Genomic DNA, 19,433 nt, shown 5'->3' on the forward strand with positions numbered 1-19,433 from the left:
GACTTAAGTAGAAGTGGACTGACACTCTCACTTTCTATGATTAGAACTCCTCCTGGGGGTCCAGGTTTAGATTCCGATGCTTCACCTCAGTTAACTGTATCCCTTGAACCTTCTTATTGACGATGAAACACAGAAATTTCATCCGAATTTAATACAAAAGACACAATGACGACTTAAGTACAAAAGGACTGACACTCTAACTTTCTATGATTTGAATCTCTCCTGTGAGTCCAGTTTTAGATACCGATGCTTCACTTCAAGTTTACTGTATACCTTGGAGCATCGTATTGACGATGAAACACAGAAATAGCATCGGAATTAAATTCAAAATGCACAATTCCGACTTCAGTTCAAGAGGACTGACTTTCTAAATTTCTATTATTTGAACCTCTCCTTTGAGTCCAGTTTTAGATTCCGATGATACACTTCAGGTTTACTGTATACCATGGACCTTCTTATAGACGATGAAGCACATAAATTGCATCGGAATGAAATTGAAAAGGCACAATGCCGACTTATGTAGAAGAGGACTGACACTCTAACTTTCTACGATTTGAACCTCTCCTGTGAGTCCTGTTTTAGATTCCGATGCTTCACTTCAGGTTTGTTGTATCCCTTGGACCCTCTTATGGACGATGAAACACAGAAATTGCATCCGAATTTAATATAAAAGGCACAATGCCAACTTAAGTACAAGAGGACTGACACTCTAACATTCTATGATTTGAACCTCTCCTGTGAGTCCAGTTTTAGATTCCGAAGCTTCACTTCAGGTTTACTGTATCCCTTGGAGCATCTTATTGACGATGAAACACAGAAATTGCATCGGAATTAAATTCGAAAGGAACAAGGCCGACTTAAGTACAGGAGGACTGACACTCTAACTTTCTATGATTTGAACCTCTCCGGTGAGTCCAGTTTTAGATTCCGATGCTTCAGTTCAGGTTTACTGTATCCCTTGTACCTTCTTATTGATGATGAAACACAGAAATTACATCCGAATTTAATACAAAGGGCACAATGCCGACTTAAGTACAAGAAGACTGACACTCTAACTTTCTATGATTTGAAACTCTCCTGTGAGTCCAGTTTTAGATTCAGATGCTTCACTTCCGGTTTCCTGTATACCTTGGACCGTCTTATTGACGATGAATCACAGAAACTGCATCCGAATTTAATACAAAAGGCACATTGCCGACTTAAGTACAAGAGGACTGACGCTCTCACTTTCTATGATTTGAACCTCTCCTGTGGGTCCAGGTTTAGATTCCGATGCTTCACTTCAGGTTTACTGTATCCCTTGAACCTTCTTATTGACGATGAAATACAGAAATTGCAACCGAATTTAATACAAAAGGCACAATGCCGACTTAAGTTCAAGAGGACTGACACTCTCACTTTCTATGATTTGAACCTCTCCTGTTAGCCCAGTTTTAGATTCCGTGACTTCACTTCAGGTTTACTTTATCCCTTTGAACCTTCTTATTGATGATGAAACACAGAAATGGCATCCGAATGTAATACAAACGGCACAATGCCGACTTAAGTACAAGAGGACTGACACCCTAACTTTCTATGATTTGAACCTCTCCGGTGAGTCCGGTTTTAGATTCCGATGCTTCACTTCAGGTTTACTGTATCCCTTGGACTTCCTTATTGACGAGGAAACACAGAAATTGCATCCGAATTTAATACAACTGTCACAATGCCGACTTAAGTACAAGAGGACTGACATTCTAACTGTCTATGATTTGAACCTCTCCTGTGAGTCTAGTTTTAGATTCCGATTTTTCACTTCAGGTTCACTGTATACCTTGGACCTTCTTATTTGCGACGAAACACAGAAATTGCATCGGAATTCAGTTCAAAAGGCACAATGCCGACTTAAGTAGAAGTGGACTGACACTCTAACTTTCTAGGATTTGAACCTCTCCTGTGAGTTTAGTTTTCGATTCCGATGCTTCACTTCAGGTTCACTGTATACCTTGGACCTTCTTATTGACGATGAAACACAGAAATTTCATCCGAATTTAATACAAAAGACACAATGACGACTTAAGTACAAAGGGACTGACACTCTAACTTTCTATGATTTGAATCTCTCCTGTGGATCCAGTTTTAGATACCGATGCTTCACTTCAAGTTTACTGTATACCTAGGACCTTCGTATTGACGATGAAACACAGAAATAGCATCGGAATTAAATTCAAAAGGCACAAGGCCGACTAAAGTACAAGAGGACTGACACTCTCACTTTCTATGATTAGAACTTCTCCTGTGGGTCCAGGTTTAGATTCCGATGCTTCACCTCAGTTAACTGTATCCCTTGAACCTTCTTATTGACGATGAAACACAGAAATTGCATTCGAATTTAATACAAAAGGCACAATGCCGACTTAAGTACAAGAGGATTGACACTCTAACTTTCTATGATTTGAACCTCTCCTGTTAGCTGAGTTTTAGATTCCAGTGCTTCACTTCAGGTTTACTGTATCCCTTGGACATTTTTACTGACGATGAAACACAGAAATTGCATCGGAATTAAATACAAATGGCACAATGCCAACTTAAGTACAGGAGGACTGACACTCTAACTTCCTATGATTTGAAACTCTCCTGTGAGTCCAGTTTTAGATTCCGATGCTTCACTTCAGGTTTACTGTATCCCATGGACCTTCTTATTGACGATGAAACACAGAAATTGCATCGGAATTAAATTCAAAAGTCACAATGCCGACTTAAGTACAAGAGGACTGACACTCTAACTTTCTACGATTTGAACCTCTCCTGTGAGTCCAGTTTTAGATTCCGATGCTTCACTTCAGGTTTATTGTATTCCTTGGAACCTCTTATTGACGATGAAACACAGAAATTGCATCGGAATTAAATTCAAAGGTCACAATGCCGACTTAAGTACAAGAGGACTGACACTCTAACTTTCTACGATTTGAACCTCTCCTGTGAGTCCAGTTTTAGATTCCGATGCTTCACTTCAGGTTTATTGTATTCCTTGGAACCTCTTATTGACGATGAAACACAGAAATTGCATCCGAATTTAATACAAAAGGCACAATGCCGACTTAAGTACAAGAGGACTGACACACTAACTTTCTATGATATGAACCTCTCCTGTGAGTCCAGTTTTAGATTCCTAAGCTACACTTCAGGTTTACTGCATCCCTTGGACCATCTTATTGACGATGAAACACAGAAATTGCATCGGAATTAAATTCGAAATGAACAAGGCCGAGTAAAGTACAGGAGGACTGACACTCTAACTTTCTATGATTTGAACCACTCCGGTGAGTCAAGTTTTAGATTCCGATGCTTCAGTTCACGTTTACTGTATCCCTTGTACCTTCTTACTGATGATGAAACACAGAAATTACATCCGAATTTAATACAAAGGGCACAATGCCGACTTAAGTACAAGACGACTGACACTCTAACTTTCTATGATTTGAAACTCTCCTGTGAGTCCAGTTTTAGATTCCGATGATTCACTTCAGGTTTACTGTATCCCTTGGACCATCATACTGACGATGAAACACAGAAATTGCATCCGAATTTTTAACAAAAGGCACAATGCCGACTTAAGTACAAGAGGACTGACACTCTCACTTTCTATGATTTGAACCTCTCCTGTGAGTCCAGTTTTAGATTCAGATGCTTCACTTCCGCTTTCCTGTATACCGTGGACCTTCTTATTGACGATGAAACACAGAAACTGCATCCGAATTTAATACAGAAGGCACAATGCCGACTTAAGTACAAGAGGACTGACGCTCTCACTTTCTATGATTTGAACCTCTCCTGTGGGTCCAGGTTTAGATTCCGATGCTTCACTTCAGGTTTACTGTATCCCTTGAACCTTCTTATTGACGATGAAATACAGAAATGGCATCCGAATTTAATACAAAAGGCACAATGCCGACTTAACTTCAAGAGGACTGACACTCTAACTTTCTATGAGTTGAACCTCTCCTGTTAGCCCAGTTTTAGATTCCGATACTTCACTTCAGGATTGCTGTATCCCTTGGACCTTCTTATTGATGATGAAACACAGAAATTGCATCCGAATGTAATACAAACGGCACAATGCCGGCTTATGTACAAGAGGACTGACACCCTAACTTTCTATGATTTGAACCTCTCCGGTGAGTCCAGTTTTAGATTCCGATGCTTCACTTCAGGTTTACTGTATCCCTTGGACCTCCTTATTGACGAGGAAACACAGAAATTGCATCCGAAGTTAATACAAATGTCACAATGCCGACTTAAGTACAAGAGGACTGACTATCTAACTTTCTATGATTTGAACCTCTCCTGTGAGTCTAGTTTTAGATTCCGAAGCTTCACTTCAGGTTCACTGTATACCTTGGACCTTCTTATTTGCGACGAAACACAGAAATTGCATCGGAATTCAATTCAAAAGGCACAATGCCGACTTAAGTAGAAGAGGACTGACACTCCAACTTTCTAGGATTAGAACCTCTCCTGTGAGTTTAGTTTTAGATTCCGATGCTTCACTTCAGGTTCACTGTACCCCTTGGACCTTCTTATTGACGATGAAACACATTAATTTCATCCGAATTTAATACAAAAGTCACAATGACGACTTAAGTACAAAAGGACTGACACTTTAACTTTCTATGATTTGAATCTCTCCTGTGAGTCCAGTTTTAGATACCGATGCTTCACTTCAAGTTTACTGTATACCTTGGACCTTCGTATTGACGATGAAACACAGAAATAGGATCGGAATTAAATTCAAGAGGCACAATTACGACTTCAGTTCAAGAGGACTGACTTTCTAAATTTCTATGATTTGACCATCTCCTTTGAGTCCAGTTTTAGATTCCAATGCTACACTTCAGGTTTACTGTATACCATGGACCTTCTTATTGACGATGAAGCACATAAATTGCATCGGAATGAAATTGAAAAGGCACAATGCCGACTTAAGTACAAGATGACTGACGCTCTAATTTTCTATGTTTTGAACCTGTCCTGTGAGTCCAGTTTTAGAATCCGATGATTCACTTCAGGTTTACTGTATCCCTTGGACCTTCTTATTGACGATGAAACACAGAAATTGCATCCGAATTTAATACAAAAGGTACAATGCCGACTTAAGTACAAGAGGACTGACAGTCTAATTTTCTATGATTTGAACCTCTCCTGTAAATCCAGTTTTAGAATCCGATGCTTCACTTCAGGTTTACTGTATCCCTTGGACCATCTTATTGACGATGAAACACAGAAATTGCATCGCAATTAAATTGAAAAGGCACAAGGCCGACTAAAGTACAAGAGGACTGACACTCTAACTTTCTATGATTTGAACCTCTCCGGTGAGTCCAGTTTTAGATTCCGACGCTTCACTTCAGGTTTACTGTATCCCTTGTACCTTCTTATTGATGAAGAAACACAGAAATTGCATGCGAATTTAATACAAAGGGCACAATGCCGACTTAAGTACAAGAAGAGCTGACACTCTATCTTTCTATGATTTGAACCTCACCTGTGAGTCCAGTTTTAGATTCCGATGTCTCACTTCTGTTTTTTGTATCCCTTGGACCTTCATATTGACGATGAAACACAGAAATTGCATCCGAATTTAATACAAAAGGCACAATGCCGACTTAAGTACAAGTGGACAGACACTCTCACTTTCTATGATTTGAACCTCTCCTGTGAGTCCAGTTTTAGATTCCGATGCTTCACTTCAGGTTTCCTGTATACCTTGGACCTTCTTATTGACGATGAGCCACAGAAATTGCATCCGAATTAAATTCAAAAGGCACAATGCCGACTTAAGTACAAGAGGGCTGACACTCTAAATTTCTATGATTGAACTTCTCCTGTTAGCCCAGTTTTAGATTCCGATGCTTCACTTCAGGATTACTGTATCCCTTGGACCTTCTTATTAATGATGATACAGAGAAATTGCATCCGAATTTAATACAAACGGCACAATGCCGACTTAAGTACAAGAGGACTGACACCCTAACTTTCTATGATTTGAACCTCTCCCGTTAGCCCAGTTTTAGCTTCCGATGCTTCACTTCAGGTTTACTGTATCCCTTGGACCTTCCTATTGATGATGAAACTCAGAAGTTGCATCCGAATTTAATACAAACGGCACAATGCCGACTTAAGTACAAGAGGACTGACACCCTAACTTTCTATGATTTGAACCTCTCCTGTGAGTCCAGTTTTGGATTCCGATGTTTCACTTCTGGTTTACTGTATCCCTTGGACCTTCTTATTGACGATGAATCACAGATATTGCATTCGAAATTAATACAAAAGGCACAATGCCGACTTAAGTACAAGAGGACTGACACTCTCACTTTCTATGTTTTGAACCTCTCCTGTGGGTCCAGGTTTAGATTCCGATGCTTCACTTCAAGTTTACTGTATCCCTTGAACCTTCTTATTGACGATGAAACACAGAAATTGCATCCGAATTTAATACAAAAGTCACAATGCCGACTTAAGTACAAGAGGACTGACACTCTAACTTCCTATGATTTGAAACTCCCCTGTGAGTCCAGTTTCAGATTCCGATGCTTCACTACAGGTTAACTGTATACCTTGGAACTTCTAATTGACAATGAAACACAGTAATTGCATCAGAATAAAAGTTCAAAAAGCACAATGCCGACTTAAGTACATAAGGACTGACACTCTAACTTTCTATGATGTGAACCTCTCCTGTGAGTCCAGTTTTTGATTCCGACGCTTCACTTCCGGTTTACTGTATCCCTTGGACCTTCTTATTGACGAGGAAACACAGAAATTGCATCCGAATTTAATACAAAAGTCTCAATGCCGACTTAAGCACAAGAGGACTGCCACTCTAACTTCCTATGATTTGAACCTCTCCTGTGAGTCTAGTTTTAGATTCCGATGCTTCACTTCAGGTTCACTGTATACCTTGGACCTTCGTATTGCCGATGAAACACAGAAATTGCATCGGAATTCAATTCAAAAGGCACAATGCCGACTTAAGAAGAAGAGGACTGAGACTCTAACTTTCTACGATTTGAACCTCTCCTGGGAGCCCAGTTTTAGATTCCGATCTTCACTTCTTGTTCACTATATCCCTTGGACCTTCTTATTGACGATGAAACACAGAAATTGCATCCTAATTTAATACAATAGGAACAATGACGACTTAAGTACAAAAGGACTGACACTCTAACTTTCTATGATTTGAATCTCTCCTGTGAGTCCAGTTTTAGATTCCGATGCTTCACTTCAAATATACTGTATACCTTCGATCTTCTTATTGACGATGAAACACAGAAATTGCATCGGAATTAAATTCAAAAGGCACAATGCTAACTTCAGTACAAGAGGACTGACACTCTAACTTTCTATGATTTGAACCTCTCCTGTTAGCCCAGTTTTAGATTCCGATACTTCACTTCAGGTTTACTGTATCCCTTGGACCTTCTTATTGATGATGAAACACAGAAATTGCATCCGAATGTAATACAAACGGCACAATGCCGACTTAAGTACAAGAGGACTGACACCCTAACTCTCTATGATTTGAACCTCTCCGGTGAGTCCAGTTTTAGATTCCGATGCTTCACTTCAGGTTTACTGTATCCCTTGGACCTCCTTATTGACGAGGAAACACAGAAATTGCATCTGAATTTAATACAAATGTCACAATGCCGACTTAAGTACAAGAGGACTGACATTCTAACTTTCTATGAATTGAACCTCTCCTGTGAGTCTAGTTTTAGATTCCGATGCTTCACTTCAGGTTCACTGCATACCTTGGACCTTCTTATTTGCGACGAAACACAGAAATTGCATCGGAATTCAATTCAAAAAGCACAGTGCCGACTTAAGTAGAAGAGGACTGACACTCTAACTTTCTAGGATTAGAACCTCTCCTGTGAGTTTAGTTTTAGATTCCGATGCTTCACTTCAGGTTCACTGTATCCCTTGGACCTTCTTATTGACGATGAAACACAGAAATTTCATTCGAATTTAATACAAAAGACACAATGACGACTTAAGTACAAGAGGACTGACACTTTAACTTTCTATGATTTGAATCTCTCCTGTGAGTCCAGTTTTAGATACCGATGCTTCACTTCAAGTTTACTGTATACCTTGGACCTTCGTATTGACGATGAAACACAGAAATAGCATCGGAATTAAATTCAAAAGGCACAATTCCGACTTCAGTTCAAGAGGACTGACTTTCTAAATTTCTATGATTTGAACCTCTACTTTGAGTCCAGTTTTAGATTCCGATGCTACACTTCAGGTTTACTGTATACCATGGACCTTCTTATTGACGATGAAGCACATAAATTGCATCGGAATGAAATTGGAAAGGCACAATGCCGACTTAAGTACAAGATGACTGACGCTCTAATTTTCTATGATTTGAACCTGTCCTGTAAGTCCAGTTTTAGAATCCGATGCTTCACTTCAGGTTTACTGTATCCCTTGGACCTCCTTATTGACGAGGAAACACAGAAATTGCATCCTAAATTAATACAAATGTCACAATGCCGACTTAAGTACAAGAGGACTGACATTCTATCTTTCTATGATTTGAACCTCTCCTGTGAGTCTAGTTTTAGATTCCGATGCTTCACTTCAGGTTCACTGTATACCTTGGACCTTCTTATTTGCGACGAAACACAGAAATTGCATCGGAATTCAATTCAAAAGGCACAATGACGACTTAAGTACAAAAGGACTGACACTTTTACTTTCTATGATTTGAATCTCTCCTGTGAGTCCTTTTTTAGATTCCAATGCTACACTTCAGGTTTACTGTATACCATGGACCTTCTTATTGACGATGAAGCACATAAATTGCATCGGAATGAAATTGAAAAGGCACAATGCCGACTTAAGTACAAGATGACTGACGCTCTAATTTTCTATGATTTGAACCTGTCCTGTGAGTCCAGTTTTAGAATCCGATGATTCACTTCAGGTTTACTGTATCCCTTGGACCTTCTTATTGACGATGAAACACAGAAATTGCATCCGAATTTAATACAAAAGGTACAATGCCGACTTAAGTACAAGAGGACTGACACTCTAATTTTCTATGATTTGAACCTCCCCTGTAAGTCCAGTTTTAGAATCCGATGCTTCACTTCAGGTTTACTGTATCTCTTGGACCATCTTATTGACGATGAAACACAGAAATTGCATCGCAATTAAATTGAAAAGGCACAATTCCGACTAAAGTACAAGATGACTGACACTCTAACTTTCTATGATTTGAACCACTCCGGTGAGTCCAGTTTTAGATTCCGACGCTTCACTTGAGGTTTCCTGTATCCCTTGTACCTTCTTATTGATGAAGAAACACAGAAATTGCATGCGAATTTAATACAAAGGGCACAATGCCGACTTAAGTACAAGAAGAGCTGACACTCTATCTTTCTATGATTTGAACCTCTCCTGTGAGTCCAGTTTTAGATTCCGATGCCTCACTTCGGTTTTTTGTATCCCTTGGACCTTCATTTTGACGATGAAACACAGAAATTGCATCCGAATTTAATACAAAAGGCACAATGCCGACTTAAGTACAAGTGGACAGACACTCTCACTTTCTGTGATTTGAACCTCTCCTGTGAGTCCAGTTTTAGATTCCGATGCTTCACTTCCGGTTTCCTGTATACCTTGGCCCTTTTTATTGACAATGAAACAAAGAAACTGCATCCGAATATAATACAAAAGGCACAATGCCGACTTAAGTACAAGAGGACTGACACTCTCACTTTCTATGATTTGAACCTCTCCTGTGAGTCCAGTTTTAGATTCCGATGCTTCACTTCAGGTTTCCTGTATACCTTCGACCTTCGTATTGACGATGAGCCACAGAAATTGCATCCAAATGAAATTCAAAAGGCACAATGCCGACTTAAGTACAAGAGGACTGACACTCTAAATTTCTATGATTGAAGCTCTCCTGTTAGCCCAATTTTAGATTCCGATGCTTCACTTCAGGTTTACTGTATCCCTTGGACCTTCTTATTGATGATGAAACACAGAAATTGCATCCGAATGTAATACAAACGGCACAATGCCGACTTAAGTACAAGAGGACTGACACCCTAACTTTCTATGATTTGAACCTCTCCGGTGAGTCCACTTTTTGATTACGATGCTTCACTTCAGGTTTACTGTATCCCTTGGACCTCCTTATTGACGAGGAAACACAGAAATTGAATCTGAATTTAATACAAATGTCACAATGCCGACTTAAGTACAAGAGGACTGACATTCTAACTTTCTATGATTTGAACCTCTCCTGTGAGTCTAGTTTTAGATTCCGATGCTTCACTTCAGGTTCACTGCATACCTTGGACCTTCTTATTTGCGACGAAACACAGAAATTGCATCGGAATTCAATTCAAAAGGCACAATGCCGACTTAAGTAGAAGAGGACTGACACTATAACTCTCTAGGATTAGAACCTCTCCTGTGAGTTTAGTTTTAGATTCCGATGCTTCACTTCAGGTTCACTGTATCCCTTGGACCTTCTTATTGACGATGAAACACAGAAATTTCATTCGAATTTAATACAAAAGACACAATGACGACTTAAGTACGAAAGGACTGACACTTTAACTTTCTATGATTTGAATCTCTCCTGTGAGTCCAGTTTTAGATACCGATGCTTCACTTCAAGTTTACTGTATACCTTGGACCTTCGTATTGACGATGAAACACGGAAATAGCATCGGAAACAAATTCAAAAGGCACAATTCCGACATCAGTTCAAGAGGACTGACTTTCTAAATTTCTATGATTTGATCCTCTCCTTTGAGTCCAGTTTTAGATTCCGATGCTACACTTCAGGTTTACTGTATACCATGGACCTTCTTATTGACGATGAAGCACATAAATTGCATCGGAATGAAATTGAAAAGGCACAATGCCGACTTAAGTACAAGATGACTGACGCTCTAATTTTCTATGATTTGAACCTGTCCTGTGAGTCCAGTTTTAGAATCCGATGATTCACTTCAGGTTTACTGTATCCCTTGGACCTTCTTATTGACGATGAAACACAGAAATTGCATCCGAATTTAATACAAAAGGTACAATGCCGACTTAAGTACAAGAGGACTGACACTCTAATTTTCTATGATTTGAACCTCCCCTGTAAGTCCAGTTTTAGAATCCGATGCTTCACTTCAGGTTTACTGTATCTCTTGGACCATCTTATTGACGATGAAACACAGAAATTGCATCGCAATTAAATTGAAAAGGCACAAGGCCGACTAAAGTACAAGATGACTGACACTCTAACTTTCTATGATTTGAACCACTCCGGTGAGTCCAGTTTTAGATTCCGACGCTTCACTTGAGGTTTCCTGTATCCCTTGTACCTTCTTATTGATGAAGAAACACAGAAATTGCATGCGAATTTAATACAAAGGGCACAATGCCGACTTAAGTACAAGAAGAGCTGACACTCTATCTTTCTATGATTTGAACCTCTCCTGTGAGTCCAGTTTTAGATTCCGATGCCTCACTTCGGTTTTTTGTATCCCTTGGACCTTCATTTTGACGATGAAACACAGAAATTGCATCCGAATTTAATACAAAAGGCACAATGCCGACTTAAGTACAAGTGGACAGACACTCTCACTTTCTGTGATTTGAACCTCTCCTGTGAGTCCAGTTTTAGATTCCGATGCTTCACTTCCGGTTTCCTGTATACCTTGGCCCTTTTTATTGACAATGAAACAAAGAAACTGCATCCGAATATAATACAAAAGGCACAATGCCGACTTAAGTACAAGAGGACTGACACTCTCACTTTCTATGATTTGAACCTCTCCTGTGAGTCCAGTTTTAGATTCCGATGCTTCACTTCAGGTTTCCTGTATACCTTCGACCTTCGTATTGACGATGAGCCACAGAAATTGCATCCAAATGAAATTCAAAAGGCACAATGCCGACTTAAGTACAAGAGGACTGACACTCTAAATTTCTATGATTGAAGCTCTCCTGTTAGCCCAATTTTAGATTCCGATGCTTCACTTCAGGTTTACTGTATCCCTTGGACCTTCTTATTGATGATGAAACACAGAAATTGCATCCGAATGTAATACAAACGGCACAATGCCGACTTAAGTACAAGAGGACTGACACCCTAACTTTCTATGATTTGAACCTCTCCGGTGAGTCCACTTTTTGATTACGATGCTTCACTTCAGGTTTACTGTATCCCTTGGACCTCCTTATTGACGAGGAAACACAGAAATTGAATCTGAATTTAATACAAATGTCACAATGCCGACTTAAGTACAAGAGGACTGACATTCTAACTTTCTATGATTTGAACCTCTCCTGTGAGTCTAGTTTTAGATTCCGATGCTTCACTTCAGGTTCACTGCATACCTTGGACCTTCTTATTTGCGACGAAACACAGAAATTGCATCGGAATTCAATTCAAAAGGCACAATGCCGACTTAAGTAGAAGAGGACTGACACTCTAACTTTCTAGGATTAGAACCTCTCCTGTGAGTTTAGTTTTAGATTCCGATGCTTCACTTCAGGTTCACTGTGTCCCTTGGACCTTCTTATTGACGATGAAACACAGAAATTTCATTCGAATTTAATACAAAAGACACAATGACGACTTAAGTACGAAAGGACTGACACTTTAACTTTCTATGATTTGAATCTCTCCTGTGAGTCCAGTTTTAGATACCGATGCTTCACTTCAAGTTTACTGTATACCTTGGACCTTCGTATTGACGATGAAACACAGAAATAGCATCGGAAACAAATTCAAAAGGCACAATTCCGACATCAGTTCAAGAGGACTGACTTTCTAAATTTCTATGATTTGATCCTCTCCTTTGAGTCCAGTTTTAGATTCCGATGCTACACTTCAGGTTTACTGTATACCATGGACCTTCTTATTGACGATGAAGCACATAAATTGCATCGGAATGAAATTGAAAAGGCACAATGCCGACTTAAGTACAAGATGACTGACGCTCTAATTTTCTATGATTTGAACCTGTCCTGTGAGTCCAGTTTTAGAATCCGATGATTCACTTCAGGTTTACTGTAACCCTTGGACCTTCTTATTGACGATGAAACACAGAAATTGCATCCGAATTTAATACGAAAGGTACAATGCCGACTTAAGTACAAGAGGACTCACACTCTAATTTTCTGTGATTTGAACCTCTCCTCTAAGTCCAGTTTTAGAATCCGATGCTTCACTTCAGGTTTACTGTATCCCTTGGACCATCTTATTGACGATGAAACACAGAAATTGCAACGCAATTAAATTGAAAAGGCACAAGGCCGACTAAAGTACAAGAGGACTGACACTCTAACTTTCTATGATTTGAACCTCTCCGGTGAGTCCAGTTTTAGATTCCGACGCTTCACTTCAGGTTTACTGTATCCCTTGTACCTTCTTATTGATGAAGAAACACAGAAATTGCATGCGAATTTAATACAAAGGGCACAATGCCGACTTAAGTACAAGAAGAGCTGACACTCTATCTTTGTATGATTTGAACCTCTCCTGTGAGTCCAGTTTTAGATTCCGATGCCTCACTTCAGGTTTACTGTATCCCTTGGACCTTCATATTGACGATGATACACAGAAATAGCATCCAAATTTAATACAAAAGGCACAATGCCGACTTAAGTACAAGTGGACAGACACTCTCACTTTCTATGATTTGAACCTCTCCTGTGACTCCAGTTTTAGATTCCGATGCTTCACTTCCGGTTTCCTGTATACCTTGGACCTTTTTATTGACAATGAAACAAAGAAACTGCATCCGAATATAGTACAAAAGGCACAATGCCGACTTAAGTACAAGAGGACTGACACTCTCACTTTCTATGGTTTGAATCTCTCCTGTGAGTCCAGTTTTAGATTCCGATGCTTCACTTCAGGTTTACTGTATCCCATGGACCTTCTTATTGACGATGAAACACAGAAATTGCATTCGAATTTAATACAAAAGGCACAATGCCGAATTAAGTACAAGAGGACTGACACTCTAACTTTCTATGATTTGAACCTCTCCCGTTAGCCCAGTTTTAGATTCCGATGCTTCACTTCAGGTTTACTGTATCCCTTGGACCTTCCTATTGATGATGAAACTCAGACAATGCATCCGAATTTAATACAAACGGCACAATGACGACTTAAGTACAAGAGGACTGACACCCTAACTTTCTATGATTTGAACCTCTCCTGTGAGTCCAGTTTTGGATTCCGATGCTTCACTTCAGGTTTACTGTACCCCTTGGACCTTCTTATTGACGATGAATCACAGATATTGCATTCGAAATTAATACAAAAGGCACAATGCCGACTTAAGTACAAGAGGACTGACACTCTCACTTTCTATGATTTGAACCTCTCCTGTGGGTCCAGGTTTAGATTCCGATGCTTCACTTCAAGTTTACTGTATCCCTTGAACCTTCTTATTGACGATGAAACACAGAAATTGCATCCGAATTTAATACAAAAGGCACAATGCCGACTTAAGTACAAGAGGACTGACACTCTAACTTCCTATGATTTGAAACTCTCCTGTGAGTCTAGTTTTAGATTCCGATGCTTCACTACAGGTTAACTGTATACCTTGGAACTTCTAATTGACAATGAAACACAGTAATTGCATCGGAATAAAAGTTCAAAAAGCACAATGCCGACTTAAGTTCATAAGGACTGACACTCTAACTTTCTATGATTTGAACCTCTCCTGTGAGTCGAGTTTTTGATTCCGACGCTTCACTTCCGGTTTACTGTATCCCTTGGACCTTCTTATTGACGATGAAACACAGAAATTGCATCCGAATTTAACACAAAAGTCACAATGCCGATTTAAGTACAAGAGGACTGTCACTCTAACTTCCTATGATTTGAACCTCTCCTGTGAGTCTAGTTTTAGATTCCGATGCTTCACTTAAGGTTCACTGTATACCTTGGACCTTCGTATTGCCGATGAAACACAGAAATTGCATCGGAATTCAATTCAAAAGGCACAATGCCGACATAAGAAGAAGAGGACTGAGACTCTAACTTTCTATGATTTGAACCTCTCCTGGGAGTCCAGTTTTAGATTCCGATGCTTCACTTCAAATTTACTGTATACCTTCGATCTTCTTATTGACGATGAAACACAGAAATTGCATCGGAATTAAATTCAAAAGGCACAATGCCAACTTCAGTACAAGAGGACAGACACTCTAACTTTCTATGAGTTGAACCTCTCCTGTTAGTCCAGTTTTAGATTCCGATACTTCACTTCTGGTTTACTGTATCCCTTGGACCTTCTTATTGATGATGAAACACAGAAATTGCATCCGAATGTAATACAAACGGCACAATGCCGACTTAAGTACAAGAGGACTGACACCCTAACTTTCTATGATTTGAACCTCTCCGGTGAGTCCAGTTTTAGATTCCCATGCTTCACTTCAGGTTTACTGTATCCCTTGGACCTCCTTATTGACGAGGAAACACAGAAATTGCATCCAAATTTAATACAAATGTCACAATGCCGACTTAAGTACAAGAGGACTGACATTCTAACTTTCTATGATTTGAATCTCTCCTGTGAGTCTAGTTTTAGATTCCGATGCTTCACTTCAGGTTCACTGTATACCTTGGACCTTCTTATTTGCGACGAAACACAGAAATTGCATCGGAATTCAATTCAAAAGGCACAATGCCGACTTAAGTAGAAGAGGACTGACACTCTAACTTTCTAGGATTAGAACCTCTCCTGTGAGTTTAGTTTTAGATTCCGATGCTTCACTTCAGGTTCACTGTATCCCGTGGACCTTCTTATTGACGATGAAACACAGAAATTTCATCCGAATTTAGTACAAAAGACACAATGACGACTTAAGTACAAAAGGACTGACACTCTAACGTTCTATGATTTGAATCTCTCCTGTGAGTCCAGTTTTATATACCGATGCTTCACTTCAAGTTTACTGTATACCTTGGAATTTCGTATTGACGACGAAACACAGAAATAGCATCGGAAATAAATTCAAAAGGCACAATTCCGACTTCAGTTCAAGTGGACTGACTTTCTAAATTTCTATGATTTGAACCACTCCTTTGAGTCCAGTTTTAGATTCCGATGCTACTCTTCAGGTTTACTATATTCCATGGACCTTCTAATTGACGATGAAGCACATAAATTGCATCGGAATGAAATTGAAAACGCACAATGCCGACTTAAGTACAAGATGACTGACGCTCTAATTTTCTATGATTTTAACCTGTCCTGTGAGTCCAGTTTTAGAATCCGATGATTCACTTCAGGTTTACTGTATCCCTTGTACCTTCTTATTGATGATGAAACACAGAAGTTGCATGCGAATTTAATACAAAGGGCACATTGCCGACTTAAGTACAAGAGGACTGACACTCTCACTTTCTATGATTTGAACCTCTCCTGTGAGTCCAGTTTTAGATTCCGATGCTTCACTTCAGGTTTCCTGTATACCTTGGCCCTTCTCATTGACGATGAGACACAGAAATTGCAACCGAATTAGATTCAAAAGGCACAATGCCGACTTAAGTACAAGAGGACTGACACTCTAAATTTCTATGATTTGAACCTCTCCTGTTAGCCCAGTTTTAGATTCCGATGCTTCACTTCAGGTTTAGTGTATCCCTTGGACCTTCTTATTGACGATGAAACACAGGAATTGCATCCGAATTTAATACAAACGCCACAATGCCGACTTAAGTACAAGAGGACTGACACCCTAACTTTCTATGATTTGAACCTCTCCTGTGAGTCCAGTTTTAGATTCCGATGCTTCACTTCAGGTTTACTGTATCCCTTGTACCTTCTTATTGATGATGAAACACAGAAATTGCATGCGAATTTAATACAAAGGGCACAAAGCCGACTTAAGTACAAGAGGACTGACACCCTAACTTTCTATGATTTGAACCTCTCCGGTGAGTCCAGTTTTTGATTCCGACGCTTCACTTCAGGTTTACTGTATCCCTTGTACCTTCTTATTGATGATGAAACACAGAAATTGCATGCGAATTTAATACAAAGGGCACATTGCCGACTGAAGTACAAGAGGACTGACACTCTCACTTTCTATGATTTGAACCTCTCCTGTGAGTCCAGTTTTTGAATTCCGATGCTTCACCTCAGGTTTCCTGTATACCTTGGACCTTCTTATTGACGATGAGACACAGAAATTGCATCCGAATTAGATTCAAAAGGCACAATGCCGACTTAAGTACAAGAGGACTGTCACTCTAAATTTCTATGATTTGAACCTCTCCTGTTAGCCTAGTTTTAGATTCCGATGCTTCACTTCAGGTTTACTGTATCCCTTGGACCTTCTTATTGACGATGAAACACAGAAATTGCATCCAAATTTAATACAAACGGCACAATGCCGACTTAAGTACAAGAGGACTGACACCCTAACTTTCTATGATTTGAACCTCTCCTGTGAGTAAAGTTTTTGATTCCGACGCTTCACTTCTGGTTTACTGTATCCCTTGGACCTTCTTATTGACGATGAAACACAGAAATTTCATCCGAATTTAGTACAAAAGACACAATGACGACTTAAGTACAAAAGGACTGACACTCTAACTTTCTATGATTTGAATCTCTTCTGTGAGTCCAGTTTTAGATACCGATGCTTCACTTCAAGTTTACTGTATACCTTGGACCTTCGTATTGACGACGAAACACAGAAATAGCATCGGAAATAAATTCAAAAGGCACAATTCCGACATCAGTTCAAGTGGAATGACTTTCTAAATTTCCATGATTTGAACCACTCCTTTGAGTCAAGTTTTAGATTCCGATGCTACACTTGAGGTTTACTATATTCCATGGACCTCCTTATTGACGATGAAGCACATAAATTGCATCGGAATGAAATTGAAAAGGCACAATGCCGACTTAAGTACAAGATGACTGACGCTCTAATTTTCTATGATTTGAACCTGTCCTGTGAGTCCAGTTTTAGAATCCGATGATTCACTTCAGGTTTACTGTATCCCTTGGACCTTCTTACTGACGATGAAACACAGATATTGCATCCGAATTTAATACAAAAGGTACAATGCCGACTTAAGTACAAGAGGACTGACACTCTAATTTTCTATGATTTGAACCTCCCCTGTAAGTCCAGTTTTAGAATCCGATGCTTCACTTCAGGTTTACTGTACCCCTTGGACCTTCATATTGACGATGAAACACAGATATTGCATCCGAATTTAGTACAAAAGGCACAATGAAGACTTAAGTACAAGAGGACAGACACTCTCACTTTCTATGATTTGAACCTCTCCTGTGAGTCCAGTTTTAGATTCCGATGCTTCACTTCCGGTTTCCTGTATACCTTGGACCTTTTTATTGACAATGAAACAAAGAAACTGCATCCGAATATAATACAAAAGGCACAATGCCGACTTAAGTACAAGAGGACTGACACTCTAAATTTCTATGATTTGAACCTCTCCTGTTAGCCCAGTTTTAGATTCCGATGCTTCACTTCAGGTTTACTGTACCCCTTGGACCTTCTTATTGATGATGAAACACAGAAAATGCATACGAATTTAATACAAACGGCACAATGCCGACTTAAGTACAAGAGGACTGACACCCTAACTTTCTATGATTTGAACCTCTCCTGTGAGTCCAATTTTAGATTCCGATGCCTCACTTCTGGTTTACTGTATCCCTTGGACCTTCTTATTGACGATGAAACACAGAAATTGCATCCGAACTTAATACAAAAGGCACAATGCGGACTTAAGTACAAGGGGACTGACACTCTCACTTTCTATAATTAGAACTTCTCCTGTGGGTCCAGGTTTAGATTAAGATGCTTCACCTCAGTTAACAGTATCCCTTGAACCTTATTATTGACGATGAAACACAGAAATTGCATCCGAATTTAATACAAAAGGCACAATGCCGACTTAAGTACAAGAGGACTGACACTCTAGCTTCCTATGATTTGAAACTCTCCTGTGAGTCCAGTTTTAGATTCCGATGCTTCACTACAGGTTTACTGTATACCTTGGAACGTCTAATTGACAATGAAACACAGTAATTGCATCGGAATAAAAGTTCAAAAAGCACAATGCCGACTTAAGTACATAAGGATTGACAGTCTAACTTTCTATGATTTGGACCTCTCCTGTGAGTAAAGTTTTTGATTCCGACGCTTCACTTCTGGTTTACTGTATCCCTTGGACCTTCTTATTGACGAGGAAACACAGAAATTGCATCCGAATTTAATACAAAAGTCACAATGCCGACTTAAGTACAAGAGGACTGTCACTCTAACTTCCTATGATTTGAACCTCTCCTGTGAGTCAAGTTTTAGAGTCCGATGCTTCACTTCAGGTTCACTGTATAGCTTGGACC

The sequence above is a fragment of the Schistocerca serialis genome, chromosome 2 (assembly GCF_023864345.2).
Source record: "Schistocerca serialis cubense isolate TAMUIC-IGC-003099 chromosome 2, iqSchSeri2.2, whole genome shotgun sequence".
Classification (NCBI taxonomy): domain Eukaryota; kingdom Metazoa; phylum Arthropoda; class Insecta; order Orthoptera; family Acrididae; genus Schistocerca; species Schistocerca serialis.